Source organism: Podarcis gaigeae (assembly GCF_964106915.1).
Source record: "Podarcis gaigeae genome assembly, chromosome: 11".
NCBI lineage: Eukaryota > Metazoa > Chordata > Lepidosauria > Squamata > Lacertidae > Podarcis > Podarcis gaigeae.
Genome location: NC_139687.1, coordinates 48,431,423 through 48,455,666, shown reverse-complemented (window position 1 = coordinate 48,455,666; position 24,244 = coordinate 48,431,423). Strand labels below are relative to the sequence as shown.

Sequence of the window (24,244 nt, the reverse complement as noted above, 5' to 3'; positions counted from 1 at the left end):
CTGCAGATTCCCCAAATGTATGGGAAATGTGCCTGTTGTCTTTGTCCAAGGAGTTTTCTTGGCAGGGATACTGGAGTGGCTTGCCGGTTCCTGCTCCAGGTGGATCACATTTGGTCAAAACTCTCCACTATGACCTGTCCATCTTGGGTGGCCCTGAACGGCATAGCTCATAGCTTCTTTGAGTTATTCAAGCTCCTTCACCACGGCAAGGCAGTGATCCATGAAGAGGGAGAGACATCGCCTTGCCGACAAAGGTCCGTATAGTTAAAAGCTATGGTTTTCCCAGTAGTGATGTATGGAAGTGAGAGCTGGACCATCAAGTAGGCTGATCGCCGAAGAATTGATGCTTTTGAATTATGGTGCTGGAGGAGACTCTTGAGAGTCCCATGGACTGCAAGAAGATCAAACCTCTCCATTCTGTAGGAAATCAGCCCTGAGGACAGATCCTGAAGCTGAGGCTCCAATACTTTGGCCACCTCATGAGAAGAGAAGACTCCCTGGAAAAGACCCTGATGTTGGGAAAGATGGAGGGCACAAGGAGAAGGGGATGATGGAGGATGAGTTGGTGGGACAGTATTCTTGAAGCTACCAGCATGAGTTTGACCAAACTGCGGGAGGCAGTGGAAGACAGGAGTGCCTGGTGTGCTCTGGTCCATGGGGTCACGAAGAGTCGGACACGACTAAACGACTAAACAAATGGGAAATGTGAGTGCATTATTTGTGAAAGCAGGAGATCTGTGTGTGCACCTTCCCCTGAGGTTTTTCTAGTCAGCAGCAGAGAGACAGACAAAGGAAGAGAGAGTCAGATCAGGTTTCAGGCTCATCTGATGTTCAGTGCATACTGACTCGCAGTTGTGCCAGGAGGGGGCGCTGTGGTGCAGAGCTGGCAGCGCAAGCTTGACTTGGTGGCTGTTCTCTGGGCGATTCTGTGCTGAAAAGAGATGTGTGTTTCTGTCTTTCTTTGGACAGCTTCATTGCACTCCATGTGTGCTGGCCTCTTTGATTTCAATGTTTCTTGCTGTTGTGGATCTAAAGTCTTTTTCACCTTTAGCATCTGCTTTCCTTGTCTCATATTATTAAAATAGCTTGTGTGTCCATACAAATAACCTACTGATGCTTTTGAAGAATTCCAAATTAGTAAAATACATATTGCTTGTTTAATTAAAACAATCTCTTACATGTACTCCTCACATTTTGCAATACTCCTGTCGATAGAAATAATACTCCGTACCTATGACACAGATCCTGCATATTGCTCTTGGTGCAGATATTGTACAACCCCCTTGTATACCAGGCGCATCAGTCAGAAGTTTCTAAAAAGTCTCGGTGCTTCTCCAAAACATTTCCTTTCAGCAAATCTAAAAATGGAATCCAACTAGTGTATACAATATATTTTCGACAGACACAAACCTACATGGGAGGAGGTGGGAGGGTGTCACCAAACAGTTAATCCAGTTAACTGTCTAATACTAAATAGCTCAGTTGGTTGGAGCTTGGTGCTCATAGCGCCAAGGTCACAGGTTCTTTTTTTTTATATGCTTTTTATTGAGTTTTCATTTTAAATACACCAACACCAACAAACAAAAACATCAAGTCTTATTACATATATCCTACTTTATGCTCTGTAGAGCCGTTGAATTCCCTCCTTCCCTTCCGCAAGTTTTCTTATTCCAATCTTTAATTCACAGTTTCATTAGTTAAAAGATTACACCATGACATAAGATTTACTTCCGTCCTGCTAACGTCTTCAAATTTCTACAGTTCTCACTTATATAAACCATAAATTTACTCCATTCTTTTTGGTACTTCGTCTCCTCCTGACTGCGAATTCTGTGTGTCAGTTTTGCCATTTCTGTGTACTCAAACAACTTTGTCTGCCACTCCTTTACAGTCAGTATCTCCTGTGTTTTCCACTTTTGGGCTATCAAAACTCTAGCTGCTGTCGTCGCATACAAATATAGTCTTTGGTCTGTCTTCTTAAAAAGATGTTTAAATATACTTTTCCAAAAAGCCTGAAGAATTGTTGCTAGTTTGATGGGAGAGGATATTAAGAAGACAGCCCAAGGTCACAGGTTCAATCCTCATACGGGACAGCTGCATATCCCTGCATTGCAGGGAGTTGGACTAGATTATTCTCAGGGTCCCTTCCAGCTCTACAAGTCTATGATTCTTTATGTATGGAGGAAAAGAGATAAATCACTCGCTCCTCATTGTACCTTTTCGAGGCAGACCAAAATCCTCCAGCGTCCTGCTCCAAGGACTTCTTTAATATTTAGGGCTCTCAGTCCTTATCACCAGAAGAGTCCAGCTGGATAAGGCCAAAGGTCCAACTAATTCAATATCCTCTTCTAACAGTTACCACAGTGGTATACCTGATGCACAGTTCCCTGCAAGTTAAGGAGACAGAGAGCAGATTTTTATGGCTTGAGAAAGAAAGCAAGTTCCACTAGAGGGCAGTCATGCCTAAATATCAGCAGTAAATCTGCCTGAAAGCAAATAACTGGCAACTACTTGTACAGTGGTACCTCTGGTTACGAACTTAATTCATTCCGGAGGTCCGTTCTTAACCTGAAACCGTTCTTAACCTGAGGTACCACTTTAGCTAATGGGGACTCCTGCTGCCACCGTGCAATTTCTGTTCTCATCCTGAGGTAAATTTCTTAATCCCAGGTACTATTTCTGGGTTGCGGAGTCTGTAGCCTGAAGTGTTTGTAACCCGAGGTGTTGTAACCCGAAGTACCACTGTATTAGATTCATTTCTAACCAAGCTCCATGCTGGGACATGTAATTGTCTCTTGGATTAGAATCCTGGATAATTGCTCAGTAAATTCACAGTATAAATTGCAATGTGATGTAGCTGTAATCACCACTGGAGCTTGCATTCTCTATTGTTCATGATTGCTATAATCACTACAGTGTAGTTTTCCAAAATTTACTCCACTTTTTAAAGCCCTGTCCCCAGATGCAATGCCAGTACTAGGAATGGGATGTGGGTTTACATCTTCTGTCCTTTACCTCTGACACATAGACCTAACAAGCTGCGTTCTTGGTTTTGCATCAGAGCAGTAAGTATAGTCATACTCTTGGAGAGGCAAAATCCCATCTCCTGGATTGTCATAGGTCTTTATACCGGCAGATGTGGCAAAAAGGAGGAGTGAGGGGGAAGACCAGATAAGGTGGTGATAGCAACTCTGTGGCTGTAGTTTTCTGTGTGCTTCTAAAAGGTAAAAGTAAAGGTAAAGGTACCCCTGCCCGTACGGGCCAGTCTTGACAGACTCTGGGGTTGTGCGCCCATCTCACTCAAGAGGCCAGGGGCCAGCGCTGTCCGGAGACACTTCCGGGTCACGTGGCCAGTGTGACAAAGCTGCATCTGGCGAGCCAGAGCTGCACATGGAAACGCCGTTTACCTTCCCGCTGGTAAGCGGTCCCTATTTATCTACTTGCACCCGGGGGTGCTTTCGAACTGCTAGGTTGGCAGGCGCTGGGACCGAGCAGCGGGAGCGCACCCCGCCGCGGGGATTCGAACCACCGACCTTTCGATCGGCAAGCCCTAGGCGCTGAGGCTTTTACCCACAGCGCCACCCGCGTCCCTCTGTGTGCTTCTACATTTTAGCAAAAGATGTACTAGCTGTTCAAAAGAAAAACATCCTTACCCAAATGCATTTCGTTCTGGCTCTACTCAGCATAGAGGTCACATCCACACCACACATTTATAAAACGCTATACCACTTTAACACTCATGGCTTCCATGAATCCCATAGTTTGTTAAGGGTGTTGACCCAATGGATTTCAATGGGAAAAAAAATATGTGCTTACCTTTCTTCCCCGGAAATCAGCTCAACCTGTAGCCTGATCCCATGCATATGTGCTCAGGTGCAGATCCCTCTGAATTTGAGAGAAGTGTCTCATAGGTGTGCATGGGACTGTATCCTTAAAAATGTTTTAATTTGCTTGGATATTGCCCTTACCAAATATAAATGGGACCACCAGAGGTGGGGATGGATGGATCTGTCAATTTCAGTTCTTTCTGTTTCTCTTTTTTCGGTTCTCTACATTTCTGCAGCAATTTGTGGTCCCAACCCCAAAAAATTAGCTTTCGAAATTAGTGTTTCTCTTAAAAAGCTCATTTTGTATGCAGTGTTGCCTAATATACACCCTTTGCCAAAACACATTTCCCTAATATAACACATGTTTGTGTTATATTCACTGATATATGCACCTTTTGCCTCAGTCTGTGTGTTTTTGTGCACATTGCTCTGCTGGAAAACTACACTGCAAAATTCAGAGAAGTGCAAATTTCAAATGCAGTTTGTGCATTCTTTCAGAAACTGTGAATTTAGAACGTTCACCTTTAAGTATGAACTTAATCAAATTTCTTCCCCATCCCTCACCACAGGGGAAATATGTACTCAATCTGTTGTCTGCTCTAGTAATTAACATTGAGAACCTAGGCCTATTTGTTTGGAGTAATCTCCATTGAAATCAATGAAAATACTTTCTAATGTAGCCATTAATACTTGGATGTAAACTGAGACTCAGCTAGACTGGTAAAGAAAAAGCAGTTTGTATCATAGCTGTCAACTTTTCCCTTTTCTTGCGAGGAATCCTATTCGGAACAAGGGGATTTCCCTTAAAAAAAGAGAAACGTTGACAGCGATGATTTGTATGTGTTGTATGTGGGATATAACATTGTGCCAATAGATGGCGACGTGGACTCCCGTTTTTCTCTACCTGTTTTCCTTGTTTTTCCTTGCCCAGCCTCAGTTGCTGCCAGAATCCAAATAAGAAGCCAGAGGGAGGCATTTCATATATTTTTTCTATACCAGGAGGTGCTTGCATGTGGGAAAATAAAATGTTATAGAGACAGGCAGGATGCAGCTGAGTCACAAAATTCTTGGCTTTCATATGAATGATAGTGCCAGTTCACCCTAGAGAGAAGGATGAGCGAAACTTATGCCATGGACAAAAGGAATATGTGGGATAGGTAATCCCACATAAAGGTAAAGGGACCCCTGACCATTTGGTCCAGTCGTGGCCGACTCTGGGGTTGCGGCGCTCATCTCGCTTTATTGGCCGAGGGAGCCGGCATACAGCTTCCGGGTCATGTGGCCAGCACGACTAAGCCGCTTCTGGTGAACCAGAGCAGCGCACAGACATGCCGTTTACCTTCCCGTCGGAGTGGGACCTATCTATCCACTTGCACTTTGATGTGCTTTCGAACTGCTAGGTTGGCAGGAGCAGGGACTGAGCAATGGGAGCTCACCCCGTCGTGGGGATTCAAACCACTGACCTTCTGACTGGCAAGTCGTAGGCTCTGTGGTTTAACCCACAGCGCCACCCGCATCCCTATATGTGGGATAGAGTACACATTATTTGCAGTCTTTGATAAGCAGTCTTACCACCTTTTTTACTGTGCATGCTCCTGTGCCTTTTAACAGCAGCCTGACAGATTTAACAGCAGAAATGCATCATGTCTTCATGCCAAGAATAGGGTTGCTCAGTGCTATTTTTCTAGAAACCGAGGTGCCGGAACTCACCACAAACACCTCCCTTGTTCTCTTTTCAAGGCAATGGTGCCCAACTGAGAGGTGCCAGAATTGAGTTCCAGCTGGAAAAAAGCCCTGGCATCACTTCAATTCCTGTGTGTCAGGCTGCTCTGAAAGGCACAGGAGCAGGGTGAGTTTAAAAGATGGCAACATGAGGCTTGCTTCATTATGAAAAGCCTATGGAGGGTGTGCTAGAGGGGAAAAGGAACTGGAAAGGACGACAAATGGTTTGCTCAAAATGCCGGTTACCTTTTTATTTGTGGCATTTTAAAATTCATTTTGACATTGTTTCTCCTAGAGTAAGAGGAAAGAAGAGTAGAGAAATGTAAGAGACAATCTGAGAGTGGGGTCTATTTTAAGCACACACCCCCTCACACTTCTCATTTAGAAATGCTTCTTCAAACCCTAAAATAATCCGCGGCAAATGACAAAAGGAGCACCAGATGGTTAAAGAATCACCATGGAGATAATCCAGTGGAATGGTATCTAAGAGGAGTGCAAACAAGATTAAGGCGAGATCTGAAATGGTAAAATTGCATCCTAGAAGTAGCTCAGAGGAAGACGCTTGGCCTGTCCCCAGTGTACATCCTGCATCAGTGCAGAGTGGTGAGAGAACAAAGCAGTGACCATTTGCGGAGCGAGACAAAGGCGCTGACCAGCTTGCTTTCTGCCTGCCAAGGCCTGTATTATGAGGCTTGGCTTATTCATGTGAGCCCTCCAGAGCTGTATCAGCTTTCTGAACACCACCCTACCCTGCTCAACTCACCTGCATTCTCAGGTGGAAAGGAGAAGCGTGTGCCACCTACATATTGGGCCAGTCCCTGTGAAGGATGGTCCTTTGTGGAGTCTCTCAGTGCCAGGAAGCCACGAGGAGGTTCTAAAAGATGGGGAAACTGTGGTCCTTCGTGTGTGGCTAGAGCACAACTGAGGTGATACCTTGACCACTGGCCTAGGGCTGGTGGGTATAGTCCAATAACATTGGAGGGGGGCACAGATTCCCCAGACTTCTTAGTATAGGGTTTCTGTCAGCAGTTCTGCTGCCACCCCCATTCTGGAGAACAGCATCCCAGTTGAGATTTGTCCTCAGTGGCGTAGCGTGGGTTGTCAGCACCCGGGGCAAGGCAAGTAATTTGTGCCCCCTAACCCGTGGATTTGCGCCCCCTAACCCCCAGATGTTGTGCCCGGTGCGGCCGGGCCCCCCTGCACCCCCCACGCTACGCCACTGTTTGTCCTTTCTGGAAACAATTTGAGACATTTTTTTTTTAATCCTACCAGCTTTTCCAGCTTAAGTATTTATTCTGTATATCTTACTTGCCGGAGCGGGTGGGTTTGGTATTGTTTTTAAAGCTATTTTTAGTTGTTTTGAATTGGCTCGAGACTCGTGTGGAAAGCTACCCACAAATTAATATAATAGGTACAACATCGCAGGTGGGCAGTTCTTTCCCTGGTGACTTGCTTTCCCTCTGTGTACGTGAAATTAGACAGGGCAGTTGTGGAAGTAGCAGGGGGGGGGGAACTCAGTGACTTGGGCTGGATCTAGACACATCAAAGAAGCGTTTCATTTTAAAGCATTGTAAATTTAAACAGGGAAAACAGGTAGAGAAAAACAGGACTCCACATCGCCATCTGGTGGCACAATGTTATATGGCATATAAAGGTAAAGGGACCCCTGACCATTAGGTCCAGTCATGGCTGACTGGGGTTGCGGCGCTCATCTCGCTTTATTGGCCGAGGGAGCTGGCGTACAGCTTCTGGGTCATATGGCCAGCATGACTAAGCCGCTTCTGGCGAACCAGAGCAGCGCACGGAAACGCCATTTACCTTCCTGCCGGAGAGGTACCTATTTATCAACTTGCACTTTGAGGTGCTTTCAAACTGCTAGGTTGGCAGGAGCAGGGACCGAGCAACGGGAGCTCACCCCGTCGGGGGGATTCGAACTACCGACCTTCTGATCGGCAAGTCCTAGGCTCTGTGGTTTAACCCACAGTGCCACCCACGTCCCTTACTATGTGGCATATACAACGCATATAATTCACTTTTTCTTTACTAGTCTAGCTGAGTCCTTGGCCGTGCAGACAGCACCAAGACAGGAGGGAGACAGAGAGTGAGGCGTTTGGAAAAGGCTTGTTTACTAAGGGTAGAAAAATAGCCACAAAACTGGTATGGCACCATGGAAGAGAAAGAACTCCAGGTGCAGTTTATTATAAGCCCAATGAATTTGGGAAAATTCTTTCTTCAGGAGCATGATTTTAGCAACAGTTCTCATGCTAAAGGAATACTGCATAACTCTTGGATACTGCTGCGAAAAGACACTGGGTTTATAATAAACTACATGTTTAGCATCTAGAGTTCTTCCTCTTTCCTTTTTGCTTGCTTCATAAAAAGGCCTTTGCTTTACACAACTCCTACCTGAATCTTTAGTCCAAAAATGGGGAAACCTGCAGCTCTCCAGGTATTGTTGGACTCCAGGTCCCTTCAGCCCCAGACAGCATGGGGCCAGCGGTCAGGGGTGATGGGAACTGGAGTCCAGCAACTTCTGGAGCACTACTTGAGTGGTAGCAAACACCACACGATGCGGTGGCAGCACTGCGGCGAACAAAGAGCTTGGCTGCAGGAGTTGCATCAAGCCCCAACACACACCCCCTTCTCCTCCTAAGGCTTTCCCTTCCCTTATGGGAGTTCTGCACTGGCACAGCAAAATACCACAGGAGGGGGCTGGCATTTCTGTTTGTTCCCCCACAGTGGAAAGCTTCATCCAAAGCCTCATCACCAGATTGTCAACACCAGTGCCAGCCTTTGATCATCTGTCCAGGGCGCAGATGGGAAACCAGAGGCTTCCCTTTTTCCTTTTACACAGGCAGCTCCAGATCCTGAAGGGAAGTTTTCAGTCTGGGAATATTCGTGCGGAGCACCAGTTTGCTCTTGCGGTTCCTTTTGCAGCCGGACATACATGTGTCAAATCCTGCTGCTGTTGGCTAATGGCCATCACTGGACTGGCTCCTCTCAGTTCCTCTCTGTACCTCCTTTCTCATGAAAACAATTGTTGAGTACATTGGCTGGGATTAAAGGCCCTTTACGTATTTATTTGCAATATTTCTAAACCACCCCATAATCAAAATTCTCTCTTCAGAAATTGACATAAGGATGCCAAAATGACAAAAATACAAATGCGGCATAAAACCAAATGGCAGAAGAGCTTAAAATTAACCAGTACTGCTCACAGCACAACAAGCAGAGTTAAAACTTGCAAAAATTCAGAACTGTCAATGCCTTAAAAGCCTCTAAAAAGTTCTTAAATACCCTTTAGAAGTCTTCACCTAGCACTGAAAAGGAGAGCTTCTCTTGGGGGGGGGGGGGTTCTGCAGGACAGACCACAGACTAGATTCTCTTGCAAGCAGCCACCCTCTGAATCTAGTCATGGACGTTCAAACAGGGCCTCCAATTATGACTATGAGGTCTGGGAAAATATACATGGAAGGAGGTGATCCTTCTGGAGGGCTTTAAACATTAAAACCTGTACTTTTGGTTGGCATCACTGGAAACATGTAGGAAGTTTCATTATATTATATTTGCCCATCTAGCCTAGGGATGGAGGAGACATTCAATTTGATTTGTATTTATAGCTGAACCTATCAAATCCGCACTTTCTGAAACTATACATGAACTAAAATATTTTGAGCACTACATGCACATGTGTTGTTTGTACGTTGTTTCCAATGCACGGAGGCAAGGCAGGGTTAGGATCAGAATAAACAGGTGTGATCCTGCTACTCCACCACATGTTGATTGTGCCCATTTTGTCTAGAGTATGAACAGGGTCACAGATGTTGCTGTTTCTTAGAGGCTCCTACACTATATCTCCTAAAATCTAGGACCTCAATCAGTGCTTGTATTCATGCTGTTATTACATCTCATTCTTGAAAACGTGTTGGTTACATTAAGGGAAAACAAATGGGGGGGGGGGGAGAAGAACCCACAAAACCACCTTCTTTGAACTTGAGTGCACTTCAGGCTATGAATTACATTTCCATGCCCTTTTGGCTAAATACCTTATGATATACAATGTGCTCTCAACAGGGATATTGTTGCTTCAAAGTCCAGATTCCATCTGGAAGTGATCCAAAATCTTGTTGGCTGGGCCTAGGAGAGAATAATTTCTGTTCAGTGAAATACATCCCACCCCCCTTCCCTGCTTGGCAAAGGAAACCTTTTTGGAAACACATTTCTGCATGTTAGCATTAACAGAAATACTGTTGTTGTTTTTATTATTATTATACTGCTGTCCTTGGCATGAGTCAGACAAGTTGTGCAGAGACGGCTTGTTGTAAAAGGACCTCTTTAATCAAGAGTTACAATGGTATACATTAATTACTGTAACCTCTGTTTCCAGTGCAGTAATTTGCTACATGATCCTTTTCACTATGTTGTGATTTACCACAAGGGAAATGAACTGCTTTAAACTATCCAAACCAATCCACCAGTTCCCTTCTCTGAAACAATCACTTGATTAGCTCGATTTAGGACTTCATTGATTTCGGACATTGCAAGTCTCCTGTTCCTCACATAGGACTAAGACATTGGCTTTTGTTTGCATAATGTTTCTCTTTAGTGCTTCCTTCTCTGCTTTGCAACCTTGCAGATCAAAGTGAATATATTCTTGCGGTAATTTGAAATGTTGGCTACATTAGTTCCAAAAACTAGAAGTAGGATTGACTGGATTGATTGGCAAAAGTCCTGATATGTGGTATAAAATTACTAAAAGGTCACATGTTTGGACCAACTCTCCCTCTTTGCACAAGCTGTTAGATTCCCTGAAAAGACAGCATCCCTGCGCTCCTTTGGATGGCCTCTTGACGGCATCATTCATCCTGATTTTCTTGCACAAAGCTTACAAGGTTGTTAATACTCTGTCCAGTCTTTACTGAGCATGTGCTCTTTGTTTATGGGATGGTTATAGGGCAACAAGTATTCCTCTAGATCTTCCGGAGATTTGATTAAAGAGAAGCCTGGAAAACCCTCTGCAATCATTTGTTCATCCCACGATTTGTAGTGCATTTCTGAACCACTAAAAGTCATTTGGGGGGGGGGGGAGTGGATTTGTCGTGCTGGGATGACAAGAGTCCTTTGGTCCACTTTAATTGTGCAAGCCTAAACCTCTGGTATGCACTTGAATCCCACATGCAAAATACTGACAATCTGGCAACATCCACACAACGAAGACTTTCCAAAACGTGTTTAGTAAGTGATGATTGGAGGCGGCAACGATACATTGCACTGAGGTCACCTGTTGCTCACAGATCTCACCATGGACTTGACACTTGAGTCTTGGCTTCCCATGTTGTATCACAAAAATGGTATCACAAATTTGAGGCTGCTTTATTTACCTTTTTACAAAGTTTTATTGGTTTTATAGTGAAATAACATTAATAAACACCAACAAAACCTGTAGGGTGTTACATGTATACATTGGTTGCATATAAGATAAAAAAGTGGAGCTGGGAGACTGTCAAATAACTAAGTCATTCAATACTTTGCCAAGATGTCAACTATCCGTGACAAAACCTCACCATAAGTAAGCATGAGTGGTTGGAGGTCTGACATTAACATCACTTCTGTTTACATAGCTGATATATGGGAACCATACCTTGTCAAAATGATCGTGTTTAGTTTGGCCTCCGACACCCTTTCTGTGTTGCATCAAATGCTCAGGAAGAGCCAGATCCCAAATTTTCCCTTCCCATCCCATCAGAGATGGATCTTTGGAGTCTTTCCAATGAGAGGCAATCTCTAAACAGGCAGCAGTAAACAGCATGGCAGTTAAGCCCTTATGTGTATAAGCGGAGCGTCTAGATCAGCATTCAGTTTCACAAGGGCTAAAGCAGAGTTTGGGTTCAATGACTGACCAATAAGGCCGTCACTTTTCTGCAGTCCTCACATCCGATGTCACACCTGAATGAGACCTAAGTCTAGTTCATTCAGAACAAGCCCTAGAAGAAAGAAACAGGGATGTATGAACAGAAGTTTCTATCCTGTCGTTACATGGGATATTGTCAGGGCTGGTTCAGCTGTAGGTCAGCATGAAGACTCAGATACAAGCAGTAAAGTTGATTCTTTATTCAAGGAAACAGAATACAAGCAGATAAACCTATGGCAAGACTGGCCCCAGGAAAGCAGTTGCCAGAACTGTCCCTGCCACTTCCCCCTACGTTTCCTCCTCAGCCACTGGGGAGGGGCTTTCTGTGCTCTCTGTCCCCTTTGCTATGCTACATGCAAATCTCTCCATGTCCTTGGAGATAAGGAAGGATGGGGGCTGAATACAGTAGGACTGGCAGGCTCCTGTGCATCTGTTCCGGCTCAGACACCACCTCCTCCTCCGCTGTCTGCAGTGCTTTCTGCCCCTTCTTCCTTTCTCTCACTCAAGCCTGTTGCTTGTTTAGCATGCTACCATTCTGCCTCCGCCCCCCTTCATCCTCTGAGCTGTGTCCCACCACCACCACCCTGGCTCTGAACCTTCCTCTTCTGAGGTTTCCCTAGGGGGTTCTCCAGCTGAAACCTCCCACCACTCCTCATCAGCCAGCCAGCCCCTGACAGATACAGACTAGAGGATAGGATTGCTCCAACTATCCTCCAACCCACCATGGATTGGTGGAGTACAATGCAAGACTTGCAGGAAAAACTGATTCAGCGATACTCCTCGGCTGGCAGGAGGGTGCTGCAGATATAACGTGTATGCTAGCAAAACCTAAACCAGCATAAGGGAAGGGTGACGGGCAGGGAAGCAGACCTTAGTCACAACCCAATGCTTTATTGAGGGCAAGTCCCACTTCTGATGAAGGTATGTTTCTCACTCCTGCAAAAAGTGCGGCATTAGTTGGAAAACTCCCACTAGAGTCAACAAAAGAACTAGCCCCCCCCCCAATATGATTTGAATAGAACTCCTGCACCCAGCCAGAGCATACCAGCAGGGGTACCTGCTGAGGATCTGCTTTGCATGCCTCATGTTCCAGGTTCAGTCCCTGGCATCTCCAGGGAGGGCTGGGAGATGCCTGCCCAAAACCCTGGAGAGCCACTGCCAATCTGTGTAGACACTACTGAGCTAAATAGATTAATGGTCTGAGCCAGGATCAGGCAGCTTCCCATATAAGGCTTCCCAGCCAGGAAGCACGTTCCGATGATTTGGATGGCTCCTTCTCCCAAGGAAGTGTGTAATTAGGATGTGTATTTTATCCACAAGGAAATCAAGTGCGGTTCTTCCTCTGGCGAAAATGTAAATGTTTAGCCGAGCCTCTGACCAGAGGGAATTGTGCAATAATTGCGGAGGTTACCACCCTTTCTTGTTTGTTTTCTTTAGAAACACATGCTCGTTCTTTAGCCTGGAATGATGGCTGGCTTTGGCCTAGACCATGTGAATGTATACTGTGAAGTGAGAAGCCATCTCTAATCTCTAGGGAGAGATAATGGGTGGCTGCTGTACTATTGGCTTGAGAGTTAATTGCTACTCTGCTCCAGAGTGATGTTCCTTATACAAGCATCCTCCAGCTTTGGACTGTGGTTTCTGGGCAATGCTGATTGATGCCTCAGGGATTCCTCCACATCTGTCAGCCACAGTATATCCTGCATCAGCGAATTCTAGTGCTGTCCTTCCCTTGGGAAGTTCCACTGTCTATATATTGATGGAAAGAGGGAGATTGATGAAGATAAGAGATACAGGGAGCAGGGGAGAGAGAAGGGGCTTGAGGGAGAGATTCTTGTCCTCCCTCTGCCCACCAGGGATGTGTGACATCTGTGTGCAGAGGAATCTATTTCAAATCATTTTTTTCCTATGCAAATTTTCATGGGGAAATGACAACCATTGCCACTTGTGCTGCCAATCTGTCAATATTAATGACTTATTACTTCAAGTCATGAGGGACACGGGTGGCGCTGTGGGTTAAACCACAGAGCCTAGGACTTGCCGATCCGAAGGTCGGCAGTTCGAATCCCCGCAAGCGGGTGAGCTCCCGTTGTTCGGTCCCAGCTCCTGCCCATCTAGCAGTTCGAAAGCATGTCAAAGTGCAAGTAGATAAATAGATACCACTCCAGCGGGAAGGTAAACGGCGTTTCCGTGCGCTGCTCTGGTTTGCCAGAAGCAACTTAGTCATGCTGGCCACATGACCCGGAAGCTGTACGCCTGCTCCCTCGGCCAATAAAGTGAGATGAGCGCCGCAACCCCAGATTCGGTCACAACTTTACTTGAAGTCATGGCTGCGTGTGCATTGTACCCATCGCAGTCACACTGCATCATGCAGCTTGTAGTCTTGGCAGAAAGATTATCACGTGATTCCGCAAGACTTATTTGCAGCATGAAAACTTTAAAATATTGCAGGGAGGAAAGCATCATGAGAATACAGAATCCCTCTCAGCATGCCATCAGAGAAAGCTCAACCACTTTCCAATGAAAAAGAATGCTTTGGATAAGTCTGCCAGCTTTTTCAGGATAGTAACCCATTTTCAAAGGGGCTGAAAATCTCCAATGAAATCCCAGTTTGACTGTACTTTGGTGACAGCAATAGTGTCTGCCATGAACTGACTGCAAAGAATGGTGCCCTGGCTGTGTGTGAGCTCACATTTAATGATATGCTGATGAACCCATTGCTTCCTGCAGGTCCCTTGGAATGTCTTTGCTGTTTGTGTTTTCCAAATCAAATGGATTTGACAGACGTTCTGACCACTGCATACCAGTGTAAAACTACGCAGTCTGCTTCTCTGCAAGTTTCTTGCAGACACTCTTCCCATTTCCTCTCTTGTGGTGGAGCCAGCTGGCGACCTTAAAGCTGCACGCCTGCAAAAGTCCCAGGTCTTGAAGCAACAGAACCTTTTTTGCCTTTTAGACTGGATGGGTCTTCCCTCTGTATTGCAGATGTCTACTTCAGTGCTGTCGCTCCATCCTTATTGTGCATTTATAGCGATATATGCTCACAATTGCATAGGGAGGTTACACGTGATTCAGCTTTCAATGCTGCTTGCCCCTGTTAAAGTTCAGGGGCAGACATTTCCCACCACCACCTATTCTGGAAATTGCTGCTGAAATCCGATCACCTTTCATACCACAAATATGCTGTGGTGAGGGAGATTGCTCTGCTTTTGTTGTGCTTGTTAGGAGTAAAGCGACAACGCTTGCAATGACCTACCTGGACCAGTGGGGGGATTCATGTTCACCTCTGTAGATGACAAGCTGTGCAGCACTGGCATTAGCATTGGGCCAGGTAAAGAGGTGCTTAAATGCCACTTTCAATCCATAGCCTGCAACATTTCAGAAGGAGAAATCCCAGCACCATCCCACCATCCCTGCACACTGACTCACACCAGGGTGTCAGTCTTAAACAGGACCTTCCAGAAGCCAGAATTGGCTTCTGTGATCTGGGATGTCCCGCTTAAACCAGAACAGTTGCGGGGTATGTCCATGTTCTTGCAGCTCTTGCACATCTAATAATTATTTGGGCTCATTTTTGGACATATCTCATAATTGCCTTTAAATACTGTGCTCTGGGACTCAGAATACATCAGATTAGATGTTTGGCCTGGTGCACAAACCTTTCGGTTCTTTCTCTGGACCTTATGGAATGCAGGCTTCCTGTTTCACCAGCAGGTCAGGACTTTCAGTGTGGCCAGAGAATCGCCTAAACACAATTAGGCCGACACTGCTGGTTGCTGAAGTCTCTCCCTCCCCTGCCCTGCTCTCACAACTCAGTGGAGATGCCGGCAGCGTCCCTTGCTTTTCATTTCTGTTTCATTTGGGACAAATTCAATCTGATAACATTACCCACAATATGTCTGTTCCCTTAAGAAACTTGGAAACATTCCAGGGAGCTTTGTGGGTCAGTTAACAGGATGTGCGCAAGGCCAACTTGACCGCACAAGCATTCCAAGCAATTGCTGGAGGTGTGATTTGTTTTTGTAAGGGCAGCAGCTCGCCCTCTGGTTCAAGGTGGCCAAGGGAAATGGAGGCAGAATGCAATCAAGGCACCCACAGGACACTTCTTGTGATTGTATAGAGGAACTCCTCTCAACTTGCTGATGTGCAACACTGTGCATCTAAAGGGTGCACCAGAATCCTTTCAAACAATTCAGGGGACCCCAAGATGCAGCTCTCATAAAGGGAACCCTGACCATTAGGTCCGGTCGTGACCGACTCTGGGGTTGCGCGCTCATCTCGCTCTATAGGCCGAGGGAGCCGGCGTTTGTCCGCAGACAGCTTCTGGCTCATGTGGCCAGCATAACTAAGCTGCTTCTGGCGAACCAGAGCAGCACACGGAAACGCCGTTTACCTTCCCGCCAGACTGGTACCTATTTATCTACTTGCACTTTGCCGTGCTTTCGAACTGCTAGGTTGGCAGGAGCTGGGACCGAGCAATGGGAGCTCATGCCGTCACAGTGATTCGAACCGCTGACCTTCTGATCAGCAAGTCCTAGGCTCTGTGGTTTAACCCACAGCGCCACCCGCGACAGCTCTCATATTGCATGCTAAAAAAATAAAAATTGCAGAGGATCTGGCAGTGCAACTCTGGGCTGACACATACTATCTTACATTAGCTGCCCTTGAGTTATGCTACAGGATACTTGGGAAGTCATGTGTGCTGCCTTTGGTAAGAGGTTTCTTCTCTTTAATGTTAGAGCATCCTGGATATATATTTTTTTAAACCACATACAGCTTTCCCTTGCAGCAAGGCTATTTTCACAATAGCAGCAGCCGAGCCTCCCCACCTTCCTTATCAGGATTTCACATTATTGTGGCTAGTTTGGACTAGTGCACTAACAGAGGAAAACATCTGGGTTTTTGAGGCCCCAAGTAGACTAGAAATCTATCTGAAGCAAAGTTAAGTGATGTGCCAAAAAAAGTAACATTAGTCACCTGCCCTATTATAGCAAAGTGCCTTTGGCCTCAGTTACCCTATACAGTGGTACTTTGGTTCTCAAACTTAATCCATTCCAAAACCAAAGCGTTCGAAAACCAAGGCACGCTTTCCCATAGAAAGTAATGCAAAACGGATTAATCCGTTACAGACTTTTAAAAATAACCCCCAAAACAGCAATTTAACATGAATTGTACTATCTAACGAGACCATTGATCCATAAAATGAAAGCAATATGTAATGTACTGTACTATAAAATAAATAAGACAGTATTGCAGATGATAAAAATTAAAATTATTATTATTTTCTTACCTGCACTGGTGATAGTCATTCTTTGGATGAGGGACTTTTATCCATTTCCGCATTCACACAATAAATCAATCAATCAGTAGCTGAACTGGGTTCCACACAGTCACAAAAACAAATTAACCGAAAAAGCCGCCAGAACAAAAAAAGCAAAATAAATAGCAAAAACAAAAGCGCCAAAGTTAATCTGTTCTGGAAATCCGTTTGACTTCTGAAATGTTCGAAAATCAAGGTGCAGCTTCTGATTGGTGCAGGCACCCTGGAAATAATAGCCGACAACCGCATCAGATGTTTGGCTTCCGAAAAACATTTGAAAACCAGAACACTTACTTCCGGTTTTTTTGGCATTTGGGAACCAAGGCGTTTGAGTACCAAGGTGTTTGAGAACCAAGGTACCACTGTATGTAAAATAGGAATAATAAAAGCCAGGTTTCACAATAATGTTCAAAAGATTGTGTGTAGTAGGTGCACAAGGATTCACCTGATCTCCTGACTTGAATCTCCTGTTTTAATTGCTGTTTTGACTGTTTCACTTATGTTTTAATGGACTTGTCTTGCTGTCCATTTTACTTGGTGTTTATTTATTTATTTTAAATTGACATTATTTTATTGTGTATTTTAATTACATGTTGAGAGAGAGAATTTAGTTTCATACTTGTGAACCACTTCGAAGCCACTTTGGCAGTTAAGCTGTTTATAAACACCCACCCAGCCCCCAATATTGTTCCCATTTTAGAGATGAAAGTTGAGAAAGACTTGTCAGAAATCACACGTTGAGCCGCAGAGAGAGGGGCACCTTGCGTGTGAAGCTCTCAGCTCCAAATCCAGTTCTATCCAGTGGACTATACTGCTTGATTCAAGGAAGTAAGTTTGGGACAATCAAGACCCTGCCAGGAAATGAAGAACTAGCTGCTTTAAAAGCCAAGACAAACACTCCCAAAGTTAGCGACACAATGTGAAAGTCATCACAGCTAGGTCCAATATGAAGAAGGAAGAAGGTGCCTGGGTACTCATAAAATGTTGGAACAGAAACTCCAGGTCCAAACTAGATTGTGGCATTGAAATCTAGACTCCCCCAATCATGCATAAAGCAGGGGGTGGGTGGCTTTTAAGACCAAGGGGGGACACGTAAGAGGTGCTGATCCTTTCCCACTTTGCTGCTGTCTCTCTACCCCTGGCGCTTTCCCATCTGCTAACCTTAAAGTGAAATATAGGCTTTTAATACACTGGAATTGTGAATGGATTTCCTAGGGGTAAGTAATGGCTCCAAGCACATTTAGGACAGTCATGAGACTGGTAGGGCAAAGGTCAAATAGTAGGTAGAGCCACAGCCAATCACAGGTGGAGCCAGCTAATTCTATTTTTGTCCCCATCCTCCTCCCTGTTGACGCCTATACAGGTAACACTGAGATTGAGGAGGAGAATGACAGGCAAGGCCACCCCCTGGATTGGTTGGCAGGCAGGTGGGCAACTGGGGGCTGGTTGAAGGCAGACTGAGGTTAATGAGGCAGCACCCCATTTGCCCTAATGGACCAGTCCCTACTAGGAGAGACCCAAGTGAGACATTATCCTCTTACAGGTCTAATATTTTGCCTATAGATGATGACTGATGCAGTTGGGATAGGATTTTCCTGATCGATTGTTCACTTTAACTCCTCGGGGAACTGGGGTATCTTTTTTACCAGGTGAAGAGAGAGATTTTAAAACTGCTTTTCCAGAAACTCAAAGAAAGCTTTCTAAAAACTTGTTAGTACTATTTTTACTACACACACATACACACAGAGGCAAAGAAAGGATTTTGAACCATCAATACAGCAGGAGCTTTTGAGATAGCTTCTAGAGATGCGTTAATAATGCCTTTTAAATCTATGAGAAACCCATTTTGCATTTTTTCCATTACACAACACAATTACAATCTGATAATGCCATAATTCACCAGTGTTGCAATGCTGACCTGAGTCTCATTGCTTGTGTAAGATCTATGCAATCCAACCTCCCTTTTGCCCTACAAGCATCTACATGTGGCTTGCCTTATTAGATCTAATAAATCATTTGCAGCCCACAAGCTAATCACCATGTATGATTCTGCATGACTGCTTGGATAAGGATTTTTTTTTAAAGGGTTGTTGCTTTCTAGGGGGAAGGGGCTATTAATGAATTCCAGTGCCTAACAAAAAGGTCGGGTTTGCCTAGAGATAAATGGTCATGGCAGCAAACTGTTTAACCGTAAATGTAATATAACAAAACGCCCTGTGCACTACGTTATGCATGGAAAAGTGGGAAGAACCACCTCACTGTCCCCTGGGCTTCCTTCCTGTGTGGCTGCAGGAGCAGGACCCCGGTCAGCAGGGCTTTCTGGTGGAGAATGGGTGGGAGACGAGTTGGATAAGGAACAGCTGAGAAGAGAGGCAGCTGTTGACGGTTGAATATGCATGAGTTCCTTATAACTGAGGAGGAAGGTAAGGTGTTGGGGAGATGTGGTTGTTAGAAGTTCAGTTGTGGGGCTAGAGCTCTGGTTGAGCCAAAGCCCAGGGGTTGGTAGGTTACATGGGGAGGTGTAAGTCCTCAGCTTAGGCCCAACTGGTGGCTTAGCAATGAACTGCTTGTGGGTGTTCAGTGGAGGAAACCCTGTCCCTAATGAACACTGAACAATCCTGTGGCCAGGGATATTTGTGTGCAGGAAGTGGGGGTATGGATATAGTGGCAGGGATATAGAGCCCTGTCCTGGAAGCCCAACTAAAAGTGCAATGTTTTCTTTTATGCTTTGGCTAGTTGCATTTCATTCTAGGGCCAAAGTAGGCAATCCAACAGAGATTGGTACCCAGAGTCCCTGTTTCTTTAAGTGTTGACCAATAGCAAGAGCAGGGGTTATAATTCAGGCCAGGAACATGACTCTGGGGGAAGAATGCTTACCCCTGTCTCCTGTAATTTTCCTGATCACCTTCCTGATCATGGGTGTAGGCAGGGCTTTTTTTGGGGGGGGGGGGGCAGAACCTCCGTTAACCATGTATTTTTATTTATTTTTATTAAGGGGGAGCAAAAGGTTCCTTCCTCTGCCCCACTGGGGAAACATAATGTGCACACATCCTGAATATGTTCAGTTTCCCTATTGGGGAAACCAGTTGCTTCAGGATGGTGGAGGTTTTTACTGGCAAGATAAAAGGGGACTGAGTTAGGATGCCCCCCACCCCTCATTTTTGTTCTACAGCTGACACTGACCAACATGTAAAGAGGCAGGAGACCCAATCACAGATCTCTGCTACGTTGTCTAGTCTGGCAACTTACAAAATTATGTGCAGTGATGCATATTAGCTTTCCATGTTATCATTCCAGACACTAAGGACATTTCCAGATTGTCACTATTTTTGAGTGGTAAAGGTAAAGGGACCCCTGACCATTAGATCCAGTTGTGAGCAACTCTGGGGTTGCAGCGCTCATCTCACTTTACTCGCCGAGGGAGCCAGCGTACAGCTTCTGGGTCATGTGGCCAGCACGACTAAGCCGCTTCTGGTGAACCAGAGAAGCGCACAGAAACACCGTTTACCTTCCCGCTGGAGCGGTACCTATTTATCTACTTGCACTTTGACGTGCTTTCGAACTGCTAGGTTGGCAGGAGCAGGGACCAAGCAACGGGAGCTCACCCCGTCGCGGGGATTCGAACCGCCGACCTTCTGATCGGCAAGTCCTAGACCCACAGCGCCACCCACGCCCCCCCCCTTTTTGAGTGGTACTCAGTTGCAAAAGCAGGTTGTTCAATTAAAGTTGATTGGGAGATCCTGCACAGCAAACCCACCTTCCCCAAAGATCAGGCTTTTTCCGGTAAGGAAAGTGAGTGGGGAAATGCATTGGAAAGTGTGCTTGTTTTGACACAACATCATCTAACCTCCCCACCAACAAATCAGGCTGAACGCTCAATAAACAGGTTATCTGGAAGCTCCCAAAAAGCACTGCTCTGTATGTAGGGAAAAAAGAGAGCAAAAGAAAAAACATTGGTTGGCACCAAAGGAATTGCCAAAGGGAAGCCATTTTAATCTGTCGTTACCTAATTAATCACACCGATTAATTGATTAATGCCTTCTGCCTAACAAAAGAGATACAGTAAGCAGTGTGGGGTGGCTCTGGAAATAGCTACGGGGGGAATGTGGGCAATGAAGTACAGACTCAAAAGCTGGCAGTGGAAAGAGACAAAAAAAGATATGAAAGACAAAGGACTGGGGAAGAGAAAGATTTTACATGATAAAAGCAGTTGTCGAATGCATGTCATCTGATTCTCAAGCACCACAAAATACTGAACACCCCCCCCCCAAAAAAAAGAATCACACAGACTTTTGCAGAAATATTCAATTTGGATCACAACGAAAAGCTTTAGTGCAAGGTTTCCTCTGGTATATGCTCCAGGATACAGCCTGATCAGTGAAGTGAATTGTTAGTGTAATCGAGCTTAATTAAATGTGTATACAGTACCTGGCATTCAAATGGGTTCCTTAGCTGTTAGATTTATAGCCTCGATGGCATGGAGGGCTGCCTTCAGACAAGGCATTTTAGGCACTAGGCGTCATTTTTTTTTAAGGGATTGTCCAGTGCGATCAGTTGCAATGCTGAGAATTCCTCGTCTAATCCCGTTTTTATGGAACCCATCCTAGAGTAATAAAAGACATTATCGATTAGAGCTGATCTGTGGAATCCGAGAGATAGCAGCATGAGAAATGTTCCTTTCTCTGTACGGAGCTGCTTTTATGGCAAATTAATAAAAAACTTATGTTGAGGCAGGCTTCCACAAATGGTAACCTGCAAAATGGAATCCAGCCCCCTGCCAGCAGTGGATAGCAACTGCTCAGGAGCTTAGGAAACACACTGTTTTTGCTCATACCAAGAACTGACTTAGTTGGTCTTTAAGGTGCTACTGGAAGGAATTTTTTTTTTTTTTTTGACTATGGTAGACCAACACGGCTACCTATCTGTAACTGTTTTTGCTGACTGAGAAGGTAGAGCGGGGAGAGAAAGCAAGCCGCTTCATCCATCTGCCATGGGCAGCATTCAGCTTTGTGTGTCACAACCTTGTATAGCCCTGTGTTAGGACAACTGGCTCACATGAAGCAACAACACAATAAATGCGAAGGCTGCTGTGTTTATATTGTAAACCGCCCTGGGATCCTCGGATGAAGGACTGTATAGAAAATTAATTGATAAAAACAAATTAATAAATGTAAGATTCCAGGGTGCCATTGTTGCTTTTGAGGCTTGCACAACCTGCTTCTGTGCTAGTTTTTATAGCTTCCATAATATCTGCGCTATTTAGGTATTCCTTTGCAAATAAACAGACTATTGTGACAACACCTAAGCCAGGGCTTTCTCTTTTCCAGTGGAAACAGACTCCATAAAAACTAGCCATCTGAGTCACCCCACCCGACTTCATCTTAACCATTATCAGGACCAAATGAGATGTGATGTTTTGGAGTAAATGCAATTAGTGTGCATTTTTTTGTTTTTTTGTTATCTAAATAAACTGTGGTCCATGACATCTCTGTGGATTTGTGGTTTGAAGACGGGAGATGGCATGCCCATCGCATGAACCGTTCATATTGATTTTTAATTGTATTTTATTGCTTACTTTATTTCTCAGGAACACTGAAAAGACAAGGTGCTTTCTGTGTGCAAGTTCTGTTAAGCGCAATGGAACTTCGAGGTCAGCCTAAGTCACTCTGAAATAAGATACCAGAGCACTCCAAATCATTTGCCCATGTACGTACACAGAAAATAGGCAACACATGATGATCTGCATTGAATCAGTCGTAATGCACCCCTAATTATAATCTGAGAAGGGGGAGTGAATGTGACTCTCATGAAGGGAGCCTGCACCTCTGAATTTGCCCCTACACCACTGCTCTGCACACAGGAGAAAAACCTTTCCTGTCCTTTTGGCGTAACTGGTTGCAATTACATGCCTCTTTGCAAAATGACTTATGTAGAGCCTCATGGATGGAGAAGGATTACATAAGGTTTATATCTGTCCTCAGATATAAGTGCAGATGTCCCCCAGGTCCTATTTTAAATGCAAAGGCTCCATCTTGGATAGCATCCCACTTTCTAGCCCTTTGATATTTTCCTGTAATGCTTCGGGACATGCGATATACATAATCCTGCCAGAAAATGGAAAAAGAATGAGGCTCGGAGTTCCATTTGCCCACCTCTTTATACCTCTCGCTAGCCTATAATGAAAGCAAGCTGTGTGGTCTTCAGTGGAAATGAGAACAACTTTTTCCTCTTAGCAACATTTTGGATAAGCTGCTTCTGTTGTTGATGGTATCTTTGGGGGTGGGGTATGTTTATTCTTTTAAATGGAAGGTGCTGGTATGAGAAACATCAGAATAATTTAAAGACCATAGGCCTTTCAACATTGATTTGGGAGAGGGACAGATAATTTCAGTCAATTAAACAAACATAAATACAGATGGTAACATTGGCACCAGAAGTAATGGCTCCTCCCCAGTTCCTTCCCCAGCAGCCCAAGGCTCCAACGTCTTGTTTCTTGTTGCTCCACTGTTTTCATTTCTCAGCATGTTCTAGGAGACCAGAGGGGAGGGAAGCAGCAGATGGGGCTCCCTAGATTCTTCAGCAGCCTGCCTCATTTCTGTCTCCTGCTCCCCTCCTCTCCTGCCTTTGAGTCTGGACTGCTCTCTGCCACAGATTCTTCCTGCTCACTAAACCCTGTTCCCTCTTCAGCTTCTGACTCCTCCTCCAGGTCTGCTCCCTCTTCTCCCCCTGACCACTCACAGTCGTCCCACCACCATTCCCCTGGTACTGAGCCTTAATCCCTTGGAGGTTCCCCAGCTGGTGCCCTCCAACCACTTCTCTGCCTCCAGCCAGTCCATGGCACTTGACCACATACACTGGAACCTTGGTTTCCGAACTTAATCTGTTCTGGGAGTCCATTTGACTCCCCAAACGGTTCAAAAACCAAGGCACAGCTTCAGGAAGCTCCTGCAGCCACTCACAAGCCTCAGAAGTCATGCCGGATGTTCGACTTCCAAAAAACATTTGCAAACCGAAGCAATTATTTATGGGTTTGCGGTGTTTGGGAGCGGATTTGTTCAGCATCTAAGCTGTTCAGGAACCACGGTTCCACTGTATGTGCCAGGATCCAGCACATGGCCATTGCACAACACAAGGATTGCTCCAAGGGGTAGTGGGTGCCCCTCCAAAATACTTCCTGCTCATCTAGCACTGTTAAGGTCCTTTGTAGCATGGATGAAATTTTTGCACCCCATATAATGCTCTTTGCCACCCTATCAGGAACCCAAAACTAGATCATCTGGAGTGACTTTGATGCACCATCTGTCAGCCCCAATGGGAATATGCAGTCCCATCTGCATTCAGAAGCTCAGACAGGGAAGGTTCATAGCTCAGTGGCAGCACAAATGCTTTGTAGACAAATGGTCAATCTCCACTAGCATCTTCACGGAGGACTGGGAAAGACCCTAGGGGCTGGCGAAATTGGCC

General features: G+C 45.2%; 1 long non-coding RNA gene across 1 annotated transcript in view; it reads right to left on the bottom strand.

Moving 5' to 3' along the window:
* Positions 1 to 273: 273 nt before the first annotated feature.
* LOC310827221 overlaps positions 274 to 24,244 on the bottom strand; it is a 33,946-nt gene continuing 9,975 nt past the window's right edge. Inside the window, exons 2-3 of the long non-coding RNA XR_014556228.1 lie at positions 21,209 to 21,383; positions 274 to 2,387 (exon numbers count right to left, since the gene is read on the bottom strand). This is a non-coding gene — a long non-coding RNA (uncharacterized lncRNA). The remainder of the gene's footprint in view (positions 2,388 to 21,208; positions 21,384 to 24,244) is intronic.